Source organism: Rhea americana, unplaced genomic scaffold, assembly GCF_003343005.1.
Source record: "Rhea americana isolate MKP2758 unplaced genomic scaffold, rheAme1 scaffold_180, whole genome shotgun sequence".
Classification (NCBI taxonomy): Eukaryota; Metazoa; Chordata; class Aves; order Rheiformes; family Rheidae; genus Rhea; species Rhea americana.
In genome coordinates, this window is record NW_028185928.1 from 271,178 (window position 1) to 289,560 (window position 18,383).

An 18,383-nucleotide genomic window follows, 5' to 3' on the forward strand; every position below is an offset into this window, starting at 1 on the left:
TGGCTTTGGTCAGACTAAGCTTGAGCTGACCTTGAGTTGTTCAAGATGAAAAGTCTGGGGAAAAAAAAACACTGAAGATAGAGAAGGAAAGGGGGAGATATTTTCTGAGGGAGATTTGTCAATTCAGAGTTMATAGGTAAGTCCATACAAATGGTGACATAAAAATGGTGAATAGCAGGGAGAAAGAGGTGAGTAACTAAAGCCTTTGAAAGCGGATAAGCATTCACAGCTGACAGTTGCTTATGATTGACATGCATCCCATTGAGGGACAGAAATACTGTATGACTTCAGCAAACTATTTAACTTAGAAAATAATTGAATTTAGGATCTAGAGTATCAAGCAATCTGACTAAGTTTAACACAATTCAGAGCAAAAGTAAAACAAATTCAATAACTAATTTGGGAAAATTCAGATTCAGTCACTGCTATTCTTCAAAGGGTAAGAGGAGTTTAATGTACTTTTTGTTAAGAATTTTTCCTTCTGGGCTAATAGTTGTTCATTTCAGAGGAATATTTAGTGGCTTAATTCATACAGATTTGGAACATATTTGAGAGCCTTAGATAAAAGATATTAGAATAATAAWAAAATTAGTTGTATACGCAATTATTTTAACAATAACTTTCTTCAGAAAAAATATGTAAGAACATGATCAAGTTAAGCATATCCTAAAATTTCTTTAGATTGATGTACCTCCTTAAAACTGAGAACTTTGGGTTGTGCTAAGATAATTTGAATTCTACTTAAGTCTCCATGTTTAGGAGAACTAAGCTTACTTTGAAGAATGATTCAAAGAGCTTAAATCAGAGGTCAAGCAAAGTGGTAATTAGATGTAGCCAGTAGGAAAGAATAGGAACAGAGACTTAACTTAAATCCAACCTATATTTATGCCCTGTCCTGAAGAGAGACTGACTTATGTCTTCATCTAGGTGCTTTTCTGAATCTAGACCTATGCTTATAATTAGATACAAAATTGGTTATGAATAAACACTGAATTGCATCAAACATACTCTCACCAAGTATCACTTTAATTAGCAAATAGTCCTCTTTGATCTAACCAGACCTACTCTGGTGAGTGACTGATTATAAGTCGTTTCAAAATGGATGGGCATGGGACCCACAATTTAGTCCATGCTAGAAAGAATCAATACCTTTCAGAACCGAAAACTATCCAATAGTTCCTTTTTAAAGCAGCGACTGAGAAAAGTATTTAGGGAATAGCTGGTTTATTGTTTATTTTATTATTATATTATTATTATATTTTTAATGGCACATAGCTTATTATCCATACTACCATAGCTTATTATCCATACTACACGTGCTTTGGGGGGAATATATCCTTTTTTTTTTTTTTTTTTTTTTAACTAGAGTTGAATATTTTAATACTGTTTATAAAGACACACATTTCAGCATGCAAAGCAGTCAGGAACATTCCATAGGCATCTGTTGGGACATGGGCTACTGCTCTGCCAGTTTTCTGTGGGCAATATTTTTTTTACTGCAGTGAAGAGAATTCCTTTGAAAAGAACAGGCAAATATATGTGTGTAGTTTACATACTTTTGTGGTTCACATATTTTGTGGCTAAAAATATCCAGAGTCCATCTCCCACCTTCAGAGTCAGACTTGGAAGCAGATCCAGTTGCAGAGTAGAGTTCTTGTGTGTGGCTTGTCTTTTCTTGTATGTGAAAATAATTTATAAAAAAAAATAGAAACATTAAACCTTGGAATCTGCCTTGGCATGACTATTCCTTTCATAATTTCATTTCAGAAGATGATTGGTCCTACTGTCTCTATATAAGGATAAACATGCAAAGCTTGGACAGCAGATGAAAAATTCAAATCTCAAGACTTCCTAAAATCTGGTATTTGGACTGACCAAGCTAAAGAAAAATGTATCACTTGGCTTTAGAGCATCACAGCMTCACAGGAACATACTCATGGATTTCTGGCAGGTTCACTTTGCTTGTTCATACTGTCACAATGACTTTCTCAATACAAAACACTGAAAACTGTTTTTACTACTGAGCTTAACTAGAACACTTGTTACACTCCTGCAGTACTTGTCCTAGAAGTGGGGCAGCAGTAAGTGGTGGGTAAGACCCCCCCARGTCTTCTGCTGCCTCTAGAAGAGATGAAGAGAATGGGAACTACTGTCATAAATTAAGAAGTTAAAGATTATCATTTTCAGCTAACAGTGCTAATATTCCTTGCCAGAATAAGATTTGTAGTTATGAAGATATTCTCATCACTGAAGATGGGAATGCTGATTCCAACTAGTCCTCTTAATRATGGTAGATTGATCCCTAAAGTGGTGCTCCAAAGAAAACCACATGATTTATGTGGATGCTCGGGCAATGATGTACACAGATGGATTTTTTTTTCCCTGTATCATGTGACAGTTGATGACTGTATGTGTTTCAGCACATAGATATCAGCAGAAATTCAGTCTTTTTTTTTCCCCTGTGTCTTGGGCAACTTGCCATCCTGCTTTCATAGATTCATAGAATCAGTAAGGTTGGAAGGGACCTCTGGAGATCATCTAGTCCAACCCCCCTGCTCAGCAGGGTCACCTAGAGCATGTTAAACAGGGTTGCATCCAGGCGGGCTTTGAATATYTCCAGAGAAGGAGACTCCACAACCTCTCGGGGCAACCTGGTCCAGTGCTCCGTCACTCTCACAGGGAAGAAATTCCCCCTCACTTTCGGGCAGAACTTCCTGTGCTTCAGTTTCTGCCCRTTGCCTCTTGTCCTGTCACACGGGACAACYGAAAAGAGTTTGTCCCCATCCCCTTGACATCCTCCCTTCAGGTACTTGTACAYATTGATAAGATCCCCCCTCAGTCTTCTCTTCTCCAGGCTGAAGAGGCCCAGCTCTCGCAGCGGGTCCTCGTAGGGCAGATGCTCCAGCCCTCAGATCATCTTTGTAGTCCTATGCTGGACTCTCCCCAGTAGCTCCATGTCTTCTCTATGACATATCTTCTTTTACTAACCCAACCCAAAATGTAATCTGATTAGGAAAAAATGGATGTGGTCCAGGGTGTCCCTTACTGCATTGCTGAGTGTCCCAAGGTCTAGGACAAATGGCTGCAGCATGTATGTGAGCTACAGGCATCCTGGGCTCACTGCATATGCTATYGGAGGTCAACACATGCATCTAATCTGATGCATCCAAAAAAGAATCCAATTGTGTGCTAGCCACCTGCCCAGTATACGCATGTATATTCCTGCCTAGGATTTCCAAGATGGAAATATGGATGCACTTTCTGTACCTAAYTGAAGCATTCACTATTAGAAGTGACTTGAGTCCCTGTCTGCCCTTCTCAATGCTCATGCAGTGAACCAAGTTGGTTTTCATCGGCATATGCTCATCCAAACAAGTAGTAAGAAGAAGCAAAAACTTCATCTATCCCTCATTGMAAATGACAGTCAGCTAACAAAAATATTGGCTCTGAGAAGGGTGAAAAAAAATTTCTGCTTTCAAACTGAACCAAAAATGTAATTGAACTTTTTTTTTATTTAATTTTTGTACTGCTTACTGTCAAGAAATGCTTGTTTGACCCTGAGGTTGAATTTCCAGGGTGCAACTCACAACTGTTGATTTCATCATGGGAAATATCTTTTATTTCCTGTCACAGATAAGCAATATCAGGAGACTGCTGTTYAACTGGAGAGTTTCTACCATCAACATTTCAAACAAACTGAAAAAAGAGGTTGATATGTTTCTTATTCTCTTTAAAATRTGTTATATTTTATTCCCTTGCCATCATTCATCTTTAGCTGGGAAAAATGTGTACATATTTTGCCTGAAAAATGGTCTCTGATCACTCAGGAACTGGTATAGAATTATGTATTTCACATCTACAGGTTACATGGAAGTCCCGGATTCATTCCTGAAATGCAAAAATTTGTATAACCACAAAGATGCTGAAAGTACAGTAATGTTCTTTCAGGTCTTAGATAGAAGGAGCTGAGTTAGGACAAAAGAGAGCTCTGGTTAGAAAATAATTAGGGAAAAGCTCTGTTGTTTGAATAAAGGCATGGGCTGTTCTAAGCTATATGTCTGACATAAAGCAATGAAATCTATATAAACACCCTTTAAATTCTGGGATTAAAAAAACCAACAACAACAGAGAATCATAGGAAGAGAAATCAACTAGTGCAGCCCACTGCTTCAAGGGAACATCAGGTAYGCCTGTGTCCCACCTGGCAAATGTTTGAATATTATGTACTCTAAGACCTCCATTAATAGAGATTTCCCCAAATCCCCCAGAAAATCTGTCCCTATTCCTCATTGTTTTTACAATAAGAATGTCCAAAGATTATCTAATCTGGCCTTCCTTGCTGCATTTGAAGTTGTAGATTTTTTTCTGATCTACCAATGGCATGGAGAACCGAACATTCCCTTCCTGTCTTCAGTAACATGGGAATCTGTGGAGCTCTGGGCGCAGAGCTGAAATAACAGACAGAATAATCTTTCTAGGAACATCTACCTTGCTTCAGCAGTATCTTCAGTGTGAGGAAGGCCCCTTTCTCCCCTCTCATCTAGTTTTTCACACTGAGAAGCGAAAGTAGTACACTAACTTGTCTAGGAAGTATGAAATAAAGAGGAAAAAGCACAAGGATATATTTCTAATCACAGATTTAACTGTGATTTGTGGTTTACATTTATAGTAGAAAATCTATTTTCTCCTCTGCAAGTGGATTCCTTTCTGATTAGCATATGTAGAAGTGGACCATGGAAAACGCTGCATGTAAAACTTGAAGGAAGCCTTTTAGGGAGATTTTAAGTTATCCTCRTCTCTAAACTCTAACACCAACTTTGTTCTGCTTACTATATTCTTTCTATATATATCACTTACTGTATTCTCTGAGATTTATYTGATCTCAAAGAGTTCAGGTCTTTCCAAAGATTTATCAGTTATTTTGACAGGAATGCCTTTGGGAAGAGCTGGACCCAGAGCTAATAGGTGCAGCCAAAAGCCTGGTTAGTATCATGAATCCATGACAGGAATTTCAGATATGCTTCAGAAATGCATCATTTTCTTCTGAAATAATAATCAAGCACTAAAGAAAATGTTCAGAGAATAATATGCAATTTTTCCTTTGGATTCTAGTACAAGAGTTCCAGATTTTTTAGCACTTGGACGGTATAATCTGTAGAAATCAGCAGTGTTGCAATCATAGTAAACCAGAGTCTACCCATCCTTTACTTTCCATATGACACGACATTGAGAAGGAACTGTACTTTGCCTTATTCTTCTCCATTTTTAATGTATTATTATTAGTTACCTACTTGCACAACAGATACTAATGTTTGAGACTGAGATCGTTGTTCTATTACACTCAAATTGCTGTTATTGAGAAAGATGTTCCTACAGAGTTTTGATTAGTTCTAACAGGTCTTTTTCATTGTCTTTTAAATCCACACTGACAATTACTTTATAAAATTTCCTAGGAAAGCCACAGAAGAAATTCTTAGAATGACAGTCACTTCTTCAGTTTGGTTTCCCAGCCAAATCTGCTGCCTTCAMCATCACTTGAAGTTTTCCAAAGAGTATAGGGGAGTCTGACACATAGTCAAATCAAATTAAGCATGTTCTTAATCAGAACTAAAATTAAGACTTGCACCAGATTAATAGAAGAAGGGAAAGGTGACTTCTGCAGACAAGGAGGAGCAAAAGTATCTTTAGCATGAAAGGCCATTAGTACCCTCCACTTTCAGGAACTGGAAGGAATTGAAATACAGCAACTGCAGTTTCAGAGCTCAGCTCTGCAGCTAAAGTACAGCACCAAACTAATAGAGTACCTCAGAAATCAAATGGCTTTAGACTAGAGCAGATGCATATCTGACCATAACAAATCCTCATTAGAGTATGAAAAAAACTGCATAGACAGAACCAGCATCATAAATGCACTAAGCCCCATTTTCAGTGTTGATTCATCTTGGTCCATTTTTTTTCACTTTCATCTCTCCTGCTCCAGACCATATATATCTGTTTTATACTGAAGCCATTTGTTTTGTTGATCCTAAGACTTATTGCCAACAGAAGTACTGTAAACTGAATCTTCAAGCAGCATTTTTCAAAGGTTTGATAGCTAGCATTTTTGGTACACGCTTGCATGGCTGTATTTAGCATGCTAGAAGCTTCAGTGTGTTGGTCCTCCAAAGCACCTTGCACTTGGCTAGCAAATCAGCATCTGCTGTTAAACAGTAAAATGTTGTTTAGTGAAGAACTGCCACTGAGCGAATCCCACACAGTGCCATTTGAACACACCTGTGTACTTTCCCACCAAAGGAGATCATTGGTTTGTGCATATTGTAGAGACATTTATAAAAGGATAGAGTAATTTTATAGAAAATTGAAGATGCAGGCTGCAATAAGGGAAAGACAAACTCATTTTTTCAGAACAACAGGTGATTGCTGCAAAAGATCAGGAGTTGCCTAATTCAGGCTGCCAGACTTCTTATTTTATCGACAGAAAAACAATTCCAGAAAAGAAATGGTTTTCTAAAGCCTTGGTAAACCTTCCAAAACTCTGCCTCTATTCTTCATTGCTTGAAATAATYATCATCGGTGTGGCTAATATATAAATCCAATAAATGAAATATGTAAATTAGTCCAATCATACACATAGAGGATGTTAATAAAAAATAGCTAACAAAGGATCTTCACAGTCTATAGCTTTCCAGACTTTAAAGTTATGACAGTGAAGTTTCTTGTTTTATCTTGTATGGTACCACAGWTAATTACCCAATGAAAATTGCACCCCATTCAGGAATGCTTGCCTGGAAATCTCAGACAATAAAATGTCATATTTCTTGCTTGAGCTATAACAGAACTGAACACATCAGCAGAGGGTCAAGGGAATGACATGCCATTACTGCAAAAATTTTCTCCTATGGCTACTCTTTATTCTCCCAGTGGGATTCTTCCCAGGATAATGATAGAAAGCTGTTTGCACATGAACTGCTTCCCTTTTAGTTCTAGCAGGTTGACAGGAATCATTCCTACTCTAAAGACTCCAAAGTCAAGTGAGCTGAACTCTTTTGGAGTAGGGCTCCAGTGCTCACAGCTTTTCTATTGAAAACTAGTTCTTTATAGGGTGAAAGAATGGAATTTTTATAAAATCAGTTCATCGTAGATACAGCAAAAGTGAACTGGAAAGTAATTTGCAGGCATGGGAGAGAAAATGCAGGCATTAGGTTCTCTGTTATTAAAGAACCGTGAAGGAGCAGTTTAATAATATTGATATAATAGCAGACAAAAAATGGACACACACACCACACTGACTCAAAATAGATGTAGCATTTCCTAAAAGCAGTATATGGACAGACTAGTAGTAGACACATACATCATATGTAGCATCTGTAACACAATTTTGGCCCATATATGTTTGAAATATAGTCTTGGAAAAATAATCATTTGTTCTACCAAACTTACTGGCAAACTGACAGTAGGTACTGTTTTGTCGCAAAGGTATAGTGAAGAGAGGAGTGGTTCAGCCATTTCTCAGTGGCTTCTCCTGTCCATATGAATACAGGAGGAAAGGCTGGGAATCACAAAAGAAGACGTTACATAGCCCTGTTTTTATCTCAGCAATCCTTTGCAGCAGAGCTCTGGAGGGGAGGGTGAAGGAGGAGGGTTTCCTAGCTGCTCCCACTATGCACCAAACCCTCGTCAGAGAGATCTGCAAAAAGGACAAGAAAATGCCACCGCTTTTGTAAGGATGTGCAGGCATGGTGATTTGGGACAGGGTCTGCCCTGCTCCAAATGTCTTGGTACTCCACCACCACTATCTGTGGCAAGGAACAGCAGATACTGGATGTRGCAGCTTCAAGAGGGGCTGCTGCTATGCCAGGCCCTACTCATCTTGCTCTTCCCTATACATATATCACTCAATAGGCCTCAAACAGTACATCCCACTTCTCTACCTCCCTGACACATCAATTCCTCCCTTGTCCAGCCCAGCTGCATCGTCTAACCTAACAAACACATCCCACCCACCCTTCATCGCTGACACCCACACTCCCTCGGCTGTTGTGCCACTCATCTCGCACCCTGAGCAAGAAGTGCCGGAGGTGAGAGGTCCTTGCAGCATGCTCTGTTGGCCCAGCAGCCTTGGGAGCTGGCTACCTACTGGTGATCCACAGCAGCTTTCAGGATGGAAATGTRGGAAAGAGAAGGAGGGCAGTGGGCTGCAGCGGGCTCAAATACAATGTTTTCATTGTTTCAGTGAGAAGATCTGTATCTCCATACAGAGAATTGTGTATCTCGTTATTTCTGATACATATATTTTTTATACATTCTTTTGTATAATCTCTCACTCTCTATAATGAGGAGAAACATGTCAGCTCTCCCTTTTAAAGTAGACTTCGCAATATTTTGGAAAATATGCAAAAATTGCAAGTAAACTGTATTCCTGCTTAAGCTTTAATCCATACTAAAATCGACTTTGAAAACACCCATGCGAAGACTAATTCTGAGTAAATAAGATAGTTTTGGAAAAGGGTGTTGTGCTGCTCTTGATGAGCAAAGTTTCACACAATGGACAATTGTCTTTCAGGTGTATTCATTTGTTTCCACAGAACAACATTCCTCAGAACACAAAAGCCTTCAGTACATGGACAGCTAAGCATAACAAATGACATACCAGACTTTCTCTAGGTCTTTGATGATTATAAGAGGTCTCTGTTCCACCATTATTGACTTTGCTGTCTTTGTGTTATGCCTTTAAAATGTACTTAGTGTGTTGTATCATTTCAARTTCTGGTGCATAATTTACACTGGAAGGTAAGGAAACTAAAGAAGGAAGAGAGACTGTGAAATAATTCTTAGGCTAGCACTTTCTAAAATAGTTTGTTAGTTTGTCTGCTTTCTGGCTGCTGGTTTTCTTGTCTCTTTTTTTTACAAAGTAAAGGTTTTTACAGAGGGAACTATCTTCATGCAGYTCCGAATAACTACTTATTTTGGTAAAATTTATAACACCAGATTCTACTTTTAGCCAGGAAATGCAAACAAAGCTTGGAGACAGCTTGTTCCCTGACCCCAAATTCATTCCATGTTGCTATAGCATCACCCCCTGAGAAAATGGGACCAGCTCTTTTCCTCTCCTTAGACTTACTCAATGGGCTTTTGTCAGCTGTTGAATTATAGCATTAAAATTTAAATACTAGGGATTTAATGGAGGATTATTATGACACCCTGGTGCATTCTTTGTGTTGCTCTTGGCAACAAACCCAAGGAATGAGTGAATGAAATGAAAACGAAGAGCTGTCTTGTTAAAATCAYGCTGGTGTTAGGACATATTTAGGAAGGAGAAAAATGGTTCCCTAACTTTGACTATTATTGTTGTACCAAATGGACTGAAAACTCTTTTCAGTCAGTTAGCATGGCTAGCAGCTGGACTCTACTCCAAAGCTGTTATCATTCCTTTGAAAACAGGTTTCTTTCTACCTTGTGAACAAAATAAATGTAATCAAGAGTTAGGAGAAGGGCAGTGCATCATTTTACTATTTCCCCTTGCTCAGCAAACAGTAGCAACACTTTTTAAAATACTGGCAGATCAAAAATGTTAGGGAGACATTTTATAGCAAAGAACACATCCTAACTTTATCGTTTATTACTGTATGTGTGGCTGCTACAAAAACAATTTATTTGGTGATTTCAGACTTCAAATTTCTGGATAAAAGTGAGATAATATTGTGTTTCTCACTAAAGTCCCTAAATTTCGGGAATATTTTTCCAGAAGAAACTTTTTACAGAATGGAATGAAATGGAATGGAGTATGATTATAGTCAGGTTATTATTTAAGAAGGCCTCTATTTTTCAGCTTTGGTGTTTTTCTTCAAGGAGATTCTAGCATTCTGGACCATATATTTGGATTGCGTAGTGAAACTTTAAAGAACTTGTATATGGAGCACAATCTTTGCCACCTGATCACCAGGACTGAGTTCATTCCTGGCTTAACTGCTCTGAATCCTCTCAAGAGGTGTAGTTKTCGTTCTTTTTCTTTCTTCTAACTACATTAAGAATAAAAAAATATGAAGTATCTGGCAATATGAACTTTATGTAAGTTTAATACAACAGTAGTTTGACTAAAATTTTGGAAGGCATCTTAATATACCTTCAGCAAATCAACATTAGCACAATATACTTAAGATGCTGGAATTCAGGCTGTGAGCTGAAGCACAAATATGAAGCTAGTTCCTGAATTTTAGAATGTGTCTGCAGAATAGTTATCCTGAACTCCATGGCACAAAGGGGATGGGACCAGRGCAAGCATGTTAAACATGATCCTGTGCAGCTCTGCTTGTGTTGATTGAKAAGACTCCACTAACAGTGATGTCTGATTGGTGAGCACAGTTGAGACAAAAGCAAAGTGGATAGGGGTTACAGACAAAAAGAGGTGATAGTCAATTAATAAACCAGTTCAGGCACATTCACTCTGGTATTTAAGTATCTAGAAACATTGACTGAGAGAGAATAGAGGAAGGGCTGCTTCATTATTTTGTTTTCCTAAAAAAAACAGTTGAAAGCATTATATTCAGTTTTCTCTGTACATTACAGTCTCCCATAAAAAGAAAGAAACCTCATAAACCTTAATGTCTTTTTAGAACCATAAAGAAAGAGGAGAWTGGCTGTTCTTAAAATCCAAGGGAAATAATGACTCTAGATCATGTTTTCCTGGAGTTTTGGGGGACTTGTCTTGCATAGAATATAATCTTTCTATTTCAAGAGATCTTCATGCATAGGATTTGTCCAGATGTCAGCAGAAGATGAGAGTAATGGCCATCTAAAGGTAGTTCAAAACTGCAATCTTTATTCTTGAGGGCTTCAAACATGGAGCTGAATAAGGTGCTTCAAAAACCATTACAAATTTAAATGTACTTGAGGTATGCCCRTCATGTCTAGTACCAGAATGGAGAATAACTATTGAGTGAAATCAGTGGCAGGAATTGTGCCAAAAAAATGTCAGCTACTGGAAATTTGCAGAGAAAAGCTACCTTACAGTAAGAACAAAGGGAGAAGAGGGACCTCCATTGGGAAGATCTGAGAAGGCATAAAGGCATCTGGGAGAGAGGACTTCAAGGTAGTGGGGAGAAGCTAAGGCCAATTTTTGGGAGTGCTTTTCCAGKGCATAGGGTATCTTCATTCATCTTCACAAAAAAACAGATGCTTTCCAAATTACTGATCTTTACTGCTCTCCTCCAAGGACTRGAAATGCGGCAAACACATTACATCTATCTGTTTGACAATGTATCCCTAATAATAATAGGCTGAACAACTTTTCTAACCATTCTGAAAAAAATCTAGAGTGCATGATGAAAATAATGAACAGCTCAATGTATGGAAGAAAATGTTTGACTACCTAGTGCAACAACATAAAGAGAGCTCTTCTTTTCACAATTATCTGTTTGTTCCGACGGATGATATCTCAGTTAGAGATAGTACTGTATCTGAGAATGGGAATGTTTCTGGTTTCCATTACGAAAGTTTTAACACTAGAGATCTTTCCTTTGTGTTTTTATAGAGTACTATAGAGTACTGTACTCAGCTATAGAATTTGTAGGTCTTATGTTATCTACTGCTGGTTTAATCCATGGGAAATAGACAGTAAATATGTCCAATAAATGTCCAATAAAGGCAAYTGAAAAAATAACAACAGTTTTCACTTCTCTCTGAATTTCCCTGTTATACAGAAATACATTCCTGTCTGTATTTCCAGACTCCCAAAAAAGTCTTTTTTAGAGCATTTTGTGGTCAAAACACCTGAGAAATTTTCTTAGCACTCTTCCACTGAGGATTTAAGATGAGACTCTAACCTCTCCTATAAAGGGTGCTGGTTAGACATAGTGATCAAGGACCAGCTGTGTGACTCTGGAAAAGCAGCAGTTTACTAGGTTACAAAATTCTTTATTAAATGCTGATAAATCTACTTCTGCTGTTTTGTACCCTTTATCAGTAGAATGAATACAATTACCTACTTATATTTATGGAACCTATATTTTAACTATTCAATCAGTTTATAGAGCTGAGGAAATTTGTAGAGCTACTCTTCCATCAGGATTACTAACCTATGTCTCTGTGTAGGACTCTATTAACTAAATGGTATCTGTAAGTAATCTGTAAGTAGTGTTTGCTGTTGGCTTACATTTGAGGTGACTACACATGATATAAGTACCACATATGTAATTAACAGATGATAAGATAGTTTTCCAATTTTTACAAAACATATTTTCTTCCTGTAAATCATTTCCAGCTTTTTATCTCYGTGATTATTCCAGGCTTAAATCATTATAAACATAATCTGATCTGGGACACTAGTTACTTTACCATTTGCAAAGCAAATGATATTCCTACTACAAAGTAACTAGTTCTTGTCAATGGAAAGCAAAAAAGAATAATGTGGGAAAAACAGAAAATCCCTTTTACCTGTCTGACTTCAAAAAAGATTGCCTACTGAGAAGSAAAAATATTATTTTCCTTTGGTAAAAGTCCTTTCTTATCCTTCTCATGCATTTTTATGATGATGATGCACTGGGTAGCACCTGTGGAACAAACAAACAAGTCTATAAATAAAAGTCTTTCTTGATGATGGAACTTAACTCTTTTCTCTTCTATGATGAAGAAAGACAACTAGAATTATCACAGTACTACAATATCCCTGTCTTTTCTAAACTGTCTTCAGCTAAACTTCATGGAGAAGCCAAAATGACAAGTGAGATTACTCTTTAAATGAATACTAGGCTACAAAGTGCTCTTGGGTTAGCAGTGCATTAACATATGTATTTTCAATTGCTCTGGGCTATTTTCCATTCTCTCACTGGCAATGAAGAGAGTAGGACCTAATCCCTTGCCTCTCACCATGCTGAAGCTCATCTTCCTCAAGTTATTTTCTCCACAGATGTGTACTGCAGAAAATGCAATGTAGTGTCTGTTTTCTGCTGTGATCTCATCTTGTGGTCACTCTAATCCCTCTTCTTACAGTCACTTCTTTCCTGACCCTTTAATAAATCCTGAAGGAATTGCACAGCATGGCTCAGTATCGGCWGCTACCCTCACATGCTGCGCACATCTTTTCTTCATAAATGAAAGAGTTTATACTGAATCTATTAAGACACTGGCTATTTTCTACATACAGCTCCATGATTTTCCTTTTACAGAGGTTTCAGAAATTTGTCATGAGAACAACTGCAGTGTAATGTCAGTCAATAAAAATATTTTGCTTTTATGTTTGGAACTGAAACTTGATTTTTAACATACAGAAGTATGTAGTAAAAGGTGCTATTTATCAGTATTACTCTGGTGCCCTTTGGATTGCATTTAATATTGGAGCTTTTCTGTGATAGGCATTGTATAAATTGTTAAGAATCAAATTCTGTTTCAGATCATATGATCTATATTGACAGTGTAGACAAGAAGTAGAAGTAATCAGAGTGAAGATGCAACTTACTGAAGTTGGTGTGAGCATTATCATAACTCTTTTCATTCCAGACTGTGTATCGCACAGCTCCTGRAGTTCATCAGAATAGCTCAGAGACTTGTCAAGTCTTCTGGTCTTTCCCATTTTTCCCACAGATAATAGTATGATTTATATAAAACCTCATTTTAATGAAGCTGAGTGTTTCACTTCTCCCTGCAATGTGCGCCAAAATTCACCTTTAAAAATCTATATTGTATTCAAACGCYATGTCACTTGATTTTCATTCAGTTACCGAATTTCTGTCTAAAACAGCAACTTTTCATCTAAAATGAAAGTACATGAACCAAAACCAACCTTCCCCTTGTAATAATTTGTAATATTCTGAGTTTTTTTGGTGATTCCAATCAGACACATATTTTCATAAGTTTAATTTTTAATAATGAAATTTCCTGCTTATTTATTTAGTTATTTTTAAATTTCTAGTTCTTGATCTAAGGCCATCCCCTGTTTTGATAACAATATCAATGAGAAGGTTCTCGGCAAATGTATTGCTTATATTTTTGTTCTGTGATTGCATTCAATAAGCCCCTGCTAATATCCTGAGACCTTGAAGGGGCAATAAACGTCTATTTTCTATTGCAATGATGTTTTTGTGCAATCTGTTTCCTTCTGCTGAATTAATAATGACTGTATCTGTAAAAAGTTCTCTGCTCTTTTAATAAATTGGGCCTGATATAACGGTAGCAATTTAAATACTTCTGGACAATGTTTCTCCCTTGTGTGAGCATATAGTTTAATCTACCAACAACATGCACTGATGATTTATCAAAAAAAGCTTCATTTTAATAGTCTCCTATGTTGTACTAGGAATCAATTCAATTTTGAACAAAATGAATTCTCTATCTCACATTTGAGTGTGCTTGCAGAAAAACAAATCCCRCTATCCTATGACTGTGCAATTATTTCATGTCATCTTTTCTTTGACTTGGTGACAGCCATGATAATTCCATATTTCAGAGTTACGTGCTTGTAAAGGGTTTTCTTCCTTTGCAATATGGCTAATTTATTCCACCCCTTTTTTGTTCTTGCTAATCTGATTTCACAAACTTAACATCGTTCTTCTATTGTCACCCATCAGGCATTTCTTTTCCTTCACTCTATGTTGTCTGACTTTGTCATTTGACTTACAACATGTCAAATGATTTTCCACAAAAATTTCATTGACTGTTATTACTGTAAGTTTTATTACTCCCTTGCTTTGACTATGAGACCAAAACATTCTAAAGAAGACCTTTCTCCCCTTTTTTTTCTTCTTTTTCTGCTTAACGGAACTTTTTTTGCCTGCTAGCTTTTTAACAAGTTGTTAGAGCACTTCGTATCACCCTGCAATCTCTGCTGAATAATCCTGATTTGCAACTATTGGGAGATATTTTCTTGCAGTTTCACGTACTGCAGACATCAGAAATGAGTCCTTTATCATGTTAATAGGACTTTCTTGAGAGCAATCTGTTGCCTAGTCTTGGTTAAGTGATCCACTTGTCAGAAGTGTCTACTGTGTGAACTGGCTTTACAAGTAAACTTGCTTTACAGTAACTCTGGGTTTTTACATACAGTGTGTTTTCAAGTACATCTAACATGTCTGACTATTATCAGGACACTGTGGCTTTGGCATGCAGATTTGCCACAGTCGAGTTATTGTGGTACAAAAATTCAGATAAATTACAGAACAATGCTAAAATGATGCTAAGTCAACACCTATGCTGCTCCTGCATTGGTTTCTAGCATCATTTGGCTTTTCCTGCTTCTTATGGGTCTCTAATGTTTTTAAAGCCTCAACTCATTTTATAATTTGCTACGAAAAATCCTTCCTGTTGGAACAAGCTCCTCCAACAGGAAGTTTCAGTAATGAACAGCATCTCACAGAAGCATGTACACTAACTTATCTACTCACTTGTGTTCTGAAGGCCCAGATTTGACTGAGTGGTAACTTCTGTTGTTTAGTTTTGCAACCTGATGTTTAGAATATTTTTTAGATATTAGCATTTGTTTTCATTTACTTTAATACGAGTTTCTGGATGGATAAAAACAGTCTGGGGGAGCATCAATTGTTTCGTGCGTTCACGAAATCTTCACCACTTTCCAACTTATTCAAAATGGACACTAGTGGTCAAAATGTTATTCTTATTTATATCTACTTTAAACTATTTTCTACAAGGGATGGCAGGAGTACAACTGGGTTTAAAAGATAGTTCTCAGAGAAAACAACAGCAGGGAAATTGGATTTCTAATGGAATTGCACTAAAGCTTTACTGGAATCAGATTCAGTACTCAGAGTAACTCCAGATTTTAAACTCTGCTCTTATCCAGATGGTTTTTAGCCAAACTTCATTATTTTTGGTGAGTTCATTTAAATTTTTTACTTTATTCCTCAGTCTGTGAGCAACTGGAACATTTCACTTACATTTCAGCTCTTATTTTTCTTAAGATTTTATTAAAGGCTGTGCTGTTCCCAGTCTGYTAATCTTCTGGACTCAAGCAAGGGGCAGCCCCCTAAAAATTAATGGTGTATAAAGAAAAGGACTATCCTAGGAAATCAGAATAATATTCAGCACAGTTAGTTTAGTATCCCTTTTCCAACAGTGATCTCCAATGAATTTTTGAGAGCAAAGTGCCAAAACTAGATAATTTTGCCATTTGCATAAGTCTTTTAGAAATGAGTTTTCAGTCCTGCCTGGAGATACTGTGCTACAAGGATGAGCTTGCTTAGCTGTAGCACARAGAACATCTTCACTAACTTACTGTTCAAGTAGTAAATGCAACAGATGTGGTCTACAGGGTTAGGGGTCCAGGCAACCAGAAGTGAAAGTGGCTATAAGTGTTTTCACTTCTAATTTACTTAGGTTTAAGCTCTGGACCTCAAACAGTGTCCAGTGACAGTGGGTTCCTCAAGTTAATCAGGATCTCTGAGAATAACTCCATTTGTTTCACATCTGCTGCCTTTCAGTTTTGTTGGAACTCCATCTTTCTTGTATTATGAAAGAGTCTAAAYTTAAGAGTCCACATGCTTCTTCTATAACGTTCCATACTTATTTTGAAAACCACTATCACATCTGCTCAGCATTCATACCCTCTGCAATGCTTCATATGAAAGGCTCTGTCTCTAATAATTGTTGTGTCAATCTATTGGCTCCTTTCTATGTTTCTAGACAGTTTTCCAGAACCAGCATAATATTTCATGGGGGAAGGTGCTGCTGATTCACAAAGTGAAACATACACAATCTGCAGGTTCTTTCTGCGCCCTGTATGTGCTATCGCTTCTGCTCTTTCACTATTGATGCAGATGGGGGATTTCTGTGGCTGACCTCAAATAAATTCTTATGATAGGCAGGCAGGCTGTCATGTTTGTCCAGTGACTCATCTTCATATTTTCTGTTCCTGCCTTTGCCTCTTGTATTTGAGTGGTATCAGATAGCACCGTTACAAACAAAACAAAAAAGTGCTCTTAAAACTTACAGTTCTTCATAACAATCATTCTCTGTCTTCTTTGGAAAGCTCAGTACTAGAGGAAAACACCAGCAAAAAGGCTGGATCTGGGCAACAAACTTCCATAAGGGCTCTTCTTTACTGAGTTTCTGGACTGTGCTCATCTGCTAAAAGCCCTTATTGTTCTGCCATTGCACAATCAAAGATAGATTGCATTCAGATGCTGAATTCAGAATGTCTCAAGTCTAAACACCATGATGGCCGTTAAGAAAAAAATACATGACTACTTTGCCAGGAGGAAAAAAAAGAACAAACTCGGTAACAGTTTTTTATATTTAGATCTTGTTGTTGGGTTCTGAGAATCCCAAATGTCAAAACACTAATATCAAAGAAAATGGAAACAGTACTACTGACAATTCAACCAAGTGACAGAATAAGTTTTTAAGTAGTTATTTGTGAATTAATAAGTGATTAAAAGTTACTCTTTTTAATTTCTTTTCCAGAAGGGCTTCAAAGACTTCAGATGGAATTTCAGGTGGGTTTGGGTTAGTCCTGGTAAGAGCTAACCTGCAAAATTGGTCAAGCATTGGACAGGCRTTTTGATGAGATTTCTAACCTTCCATCTAGTCTCTTGGGAATCTCAGGACTATGTTCTGTCTTGATCCTTTCCAGTATTTTTAACGCAAGCAAATGAAAATCAACATGAAGATGACTCAGAATGCTATTGAGTATACATTCTTTTTCTTTCTAAAAAGATTTTGTTACTCTTAAAAATAAAACATTTCCAAATCATGGTAGGTTTTAGAGAAACTACCTTTGACTGAGCAGTGAATTGAATGCACCTGAATCAAATCAAGTAATACAGGGAATAGCTTACTTTTTTTTCTTAATAATTATCATTAAACAATGTGTGCAAACTCTGCGTTTCACAGACTCAAAGTTCCAGAACCAAAAACACCACTAAAAACTGATTTTGGACATGGGAAGTCCATACATTGCAAAACCACAACACTTAATAATAAATTAACAATTCTCCTTAGCTCTGTCTTGCTTTTAGCAGCAAGCAGTTTGAATTGGTACACCTTACAACAGATAGAGGTAAACTAAGTACACTGCTGACTAAGTTCTCAATTTTAGAGTGTGAATTAGGCTATGTAGAAAACAAAAATATTAAATGAAGTGTCCCTGATAAATATTGACTCTCTGGTAGTTTTGAAACCCATAATGCTAAATAAAATATGCGGTTTCTAAGTGACACTTGACATATGAAGTCATCTCCAATAATATTATAATACACTGGAACATGAACAAAAACCAAATGAAGTGTCTCCTGGGACCAAATGGTCACAGCAGCTTTTGACTAAATCACCTCCTTTTACTTTTTCCCTTGCTGTTTGCCACTTAGCTCTCAAAGCTTGTTTTTTTATGTTGTAAATGCCTGGCTTTCCTTTTTTTTTTTTTTTTTTTTTTTTTTTTT